Source organism: Colobus angolensis, unplaced genomic scaffold (genome assembly GCF_000951035.1).
Source record: "Colobus angolensis palliatus isolate OR3802 unplaced genomic scaffold, Cang.pa_1.0 Scaffold41, whole genome shotgun sequence".
Taxonomy (NCBI): Eukaryota; Metazoa; Chordata; class Mammalia; order Primates; family Cercopithecidae; genus Colobus; species Colobus angolensis.
Genome location: NW_012117488.1, coordinates 7,313,865 through 7,319,271, shown reverse-complemented (window position 1 = coordinate 7,319,271; position 5,407 = coordinate 7,313,865).

Below are 5,407 nucleotides of genomic sequence, written 5' to 3'. Positions count from 1 at the left end.
GACATCAAGTGATCCACCCGCCTCAGCCTCCCAAAGTGCTGGGATTACAGGTGTGAGCCACCATGCCTGGCTGGGATTGTTTGTTTTTCACTTGCTGATTTGAGTTCTTTGTAGATTCTGGATATTAGTCCTTTGTCGGATGTATAGATTGTGAAGATTTTCTCCCACTCTGTGGGTTGCCTGTTAACTCTGCTGATTGTTTCCTTTGCTGTGCAGAAGCTTCGTAGTTTAATTAAGTCCCATCTATTTATCTTCATTTTTGTTACATTTGCCTTTGGGTTCTTGGTCATGAAGTCTTTGCCTAAGCCAATGTCTGGAAGAGTTTTACCGATGTTATCTTCTGGAGTCTTTATAGTTTCAAGTCTCAGATTTAAGTCTTTATTCCATCTTGAGTTGATTTTTGTATAAGGTGAGAGATGAGGATCCAGTTTCATTTTTCTACACGTGGCTTGCCAATTATCCCAGCACCATTTGTTAAATAGGGTGTCCTTTCTTTCACTTTGTTTTTCTTTGCTTTGTCGAAGATCAGTTGGGTGCAAATGCTTGGCTTTATCTCTGGGTTCTCTATTCTCTTTCATCGGTCTATGTGCTTATTTTTATACCATTACCATGTTGGTACTGGTTTTATAAACTTCTTAATAATAATATGACTGGTACTTATTTTTTTTATCTGAAGCATATTTGTTTGGCTCTCTATTCATCATTACCTCTGTAACAAAGTTATTCTATTAATACCTTTTCTCAGTTGAAATACCAGGAATGGTTTTTATTTTCCTGACTGGACAACGAATTGTCATTTCCATTATTACCACTCCCTTCTACATTGTACTGAATAATCCTAGCCATCACTCTATGAGAAGGAACAACAATGGTAAAATGAAGACCATTCCAAATAAAAGAGAACATTTTCTACCAATAGATTCTCATTAAGGAATTCCAAAATTGTACTTTAGGAAAACAGAAAATGGTCCCGCAGAGAAGAAACAGCCTCAGGGAAATCTGAAGGAAAGAAATAAAAAGAGAGAAAACCCCCAAATAAACATTATTAGGAATAAGAAGTTAGCTACAGAATAGCTTGTAAAACTTAGAAGAGAATTCTGGTCAGGTTAAAACTTTAAAGACACAACCCATCCTTTCCTCCCTCCACTGTCCTTCCCCAAACACGCTGATACAATGATAGAGCATGTTTTAAAATGTCTTTAATGACATACATTGCACTCAGAACAAGCTAAATGTCTCCAGACACCAGACGCAGAATGGAAATGATGTTAAGTGGTGGCTGAAGCCACAGACACTAATATACAGAAAAGGCTTTTATTATAGTGAGATAATCATAGCAAATGCAAAAGGAAAAGATAAAGAGATTAAAGAAAATTCACAGATGGTAATGGATATTGAGAACAAAGATGATCCACAGTTAGTATAAGAAGCTAATAAATAAAATAGAAAAATTATTCAAATATACAGAAAGTTTATCTCCAAAATGAAGGAAGAACTAAACTTACATGCTGAAAGAACACCTGTTTTTCAGGAAAAATTGACATACAGCTTTCAACACCAAGCCATGTTCTGGTGAAGGTTTTGAATTTTAACAATTAAAATATTATGCATAAAAATCAAGCAACCCCCAAGGCTGGGAGTGGGGTGGGGAGGGAACCAGGCTAGCCTCAGAAGTTTCCACAATAATATTCCATGCCAAAAGATGATTACATAATGGCTATAAAGTTCTAGGGAAAAGAAAGTATGAGCCAAGTGTATTATACCCAGCCAAGTGGCATTTAATTTAAAGGCACAAAGCAGGCACCTTTAAATATCAAAAAGAAAAATAATAGAAAACCAAATGAAGAACCTAGTAATATAGAAGCAGTGATGTAAAGCTCGTGGTAAACACTGAATCTGTCTTAATGTAGTTCTAATTATAAGCAAATATGATGATTACAATCGTAGAACTGAATGTTTTAAACCTTGGCAAACTTAAAATAATATAACTAACGAAGTTGGAAGGTAGAGAAAGAAAAAAGTGAGAGAAGATAGGAAACTTCTAACTTCCATACATTTTATAGCAGGGTGTCAATTAATGGAATCTAAAATTAGTACATGAAGTTGGTTAAACAAGATAATGATTCTAACCTCTCAATTTTTTCTTTATGGTTTTGTAAATTTTTTGTGAGGAAGGAACATATATAAGCAGTTTTCATTTTCCCTTCAATTTCTTTTTCTTGTGTGAAATGTAATTACTTTCATTTCAGATTCTTCTAGTGAACTAGATTTTGTAATACAGACAAAATTAAACTGAATACTTTATATTAAAAAGTGTAGGTCAGGCGCCAGTGGCTTACGCCTGTAATCCTAGCACTTTGGGAGGCTGAGGCTGGTGGATCACAAGGCCAAGAAACCGAGACCATCCTGGTCAACATTGTGAAACCCGTCTCTACTAAAAATACAAAAATTAGCTGGGCGTGGTGGTGTGCACCTGTAGTCCCAGCTACTCGGGAGGCTGAGGCAGGAGAATCACTTGAATCTGGGAGGCAGAGGTTGCAGTGAGCTGAGATCACACCACTGCACTCCAGCTGGGGTGACAGTGTGAGACTCTGTCTCAAAAAAAAAAAAAAAGTATAATACAATTTTATAAAATTAGTGCTATCTAGTTATGTACCTCTCTATCTCTCTACCCTTCTGTCTCAATATGTGCACAGAGAATAGTGTAATAATGTTATCAATGGTATGAGATTTGAGGTTATTTCCTAATTTTTCCCTTATACTTTGTTGAATTGTTTGCATTCTTTGTAATGATAAAGTAATTAATCAAAGATAAAAATAAACATGCCCAATACAGAGCATTGATTTCTTTATTCATTTTTTTAAAATCCTCAGTCTTGCAAGCGAGTCCTACTCTTAACAATTAAGCCATTTTCACCAGAGTTCAGTTTTAAGAAACCTTGATTCTTCAATTTGTTTGTTGTTGTTGTTGTTGTTGTTGTTGAGACAGAGTCTCGCTCTGTCACCCAGGCTGGAGTGCAGTGGTACAATCTCAGCTCGCTGCAACGTGGTCCTCCCAGGATCAAGTGATTCTCCTGCCTCAGCCTCCCAAGTAGCTGAGATTACAGGCACATGCCACCACGCCTGGCTAATTTTTTTGTATTTTTAATAGAGATGGGGTTTCACTATATTGGCCAGGCTGGTTTCAAACTCCTGACCTCAGGTGATCCATCCTCCTCGGCCTCCCTAAATGCTAAGATTGCAAGCGTGAGCCACCACACCCAGCGTGATCCTTTAATTTCAAGATGGAAAATGTGATATCATCAATATGCTTTTGTGCAAGCCACCAGATGTCACTAAAATGGCTTCTCTAGCATTATTATTGCCATGAAGAAAGCTTTCCTCTCATTCTTCATATCTCAAACTCATGAGAACCCTTTCTTTTAACAGCCAGACTACTGTCATGTGAGGGGGAAAAAAAACCCTCTTATCTTCACTGCCAATTTCTTCACCGCAATATGCTAAAAACATATAATCAACACAACCAACTTGTTATAAAAGTTTTTACTATTTTTTAAATAGTGAGTCAAAGTGAGGAAGCACATGACTGAGTTGGACTGTTTGCTGTCAGTAAATCATGTGGTTAATTGAACATCCAAAAAAAAGCCTCTTTTATTCAAGTAGCAATGTCCTTCTTTGTCACTTACTTATCTGTTGATAACCTTATTCCTGTTTATATTGTGGTTCAGAAAATAATCACTAACCAAACAGAAGTTTTCTTCCATGTGATAAAGAAAAAGCTGCTGAGTGTTTTTCCTTCATGTATCACCAACTCCTAAAATCCAATTCAGAATCTACTCATCAGCCATCTTACCCAGGTTTAAGGTAAAAATACATTGCTCTAGATCATATGCCACCGATAAGTTTTTTCTAATTTTGCTTTCCCTCCGTAGATATCACTTGCCAGTTATTTGAGACTGGTTTTACAGATTTCCTAATAATAGTGTGTCCAGTACTAATTTTTGCTAAGGAGTTCGACTTTGAATCTTGCATTTGTACTTCTGGAATTGATAGTGATCAACACCCTCTCCCTAGCAAGTGGCAGACCACACAGTGAAAAGTCACTTTTGCAAAAACAGAACAGCAGCTGACTCTCTTAACCAGGAAGGCTGAGGGTGGACTTCTGTCCAATAAGATCTAAAAGATCAGAAGATAATAATCAGAACTCTGCCTTTCTCTTTCCACCTCTGGGCCATGCTTTCCTCAGAATTGACTTCATCCTCAATAAGCACTCTCCATGGGGCAGAAAATGAAACCACCAGCCACTCCAGACTCACACTTTCAAAAGAGTTTTGGTCCCAGTTAAAGGAGAAGGCAAGTCTCCTGCACAGTATCAAGCCCCAAAAGGTTCTCTGATTGTCCAGCCTGGGTCGGAGCCTGCTTCTGTGGCTGGAGAAGGAGAAATACATGATTGACAGCCTCATCAGAATTATGTGCACTGGGAGAGGGGTAGTCCTGCAAAGAAAGATGTGTTGGTCAGACAAGAAAATAGCCGATGTTCACTAAAATCTCTTCTTCATCTTTAAAAATAAAACCCAACAATTTTGTATAGAAAATAATTACTTTAAGATAAAATAATTATTTCCTGTTGTTTTGGGAAAACTTTATGGGTTGATGAGAGTGATAGATGTAACATTTCACTGATACCATACCACTTGTTAAAAAGTTATCCTAACAAACAACACCATGGATAAGAAGCAAATGATTGCCCAGACCTACAAAATCTTGCTCTCAAAGATTTATGGCTTTTTCCTCCTCCTCCCACTTTTATTTTTCTGCCACTTGTGAGAAATCATGAAACTCAATTTGTTTCTCCTAATACATAAATGCAAAATTAATATTCTCAATAGAATCAGCTTCACAATTCAGGATTTTAAAATTTTTATGAGTTAAAGTATTAATTTTGTTATATTCATCACCACTTTTATCTTTTAATAAAAATTTTGAAGACTTTTTAACAATAAGACATTTAACAATAACATGTAATTAATGTGAAATGTTATTCAAAACAAACTATAGTTTGTTAAGTGAATATTGTTTTAGGGAAAAATGACTAAACACTTGTGGGACATTATGGCAGTTCTAAACTTGTTTGCAGATTCTTTGACATTCCTTCTATTGAGGAGTGGGGACATTCCTCCTATTTTCCCTCTCTTTGAATGTGTGCTTACCTTGTTGACTTACTTCTAACCCATATAGTGCAGGAGAAGCAATAGTGTGTGACTTCTAAAGCTGTGTCATAAAAGAACAATACAGCTTCAACCTTGTTTACTGAGATACTCTAATTCAGAGATCTGAGTCACTATATAAGAAGTTCAACTATCGTGCTTACATCCATCAGCAGCACATATACTAAAACTGGAAGAAG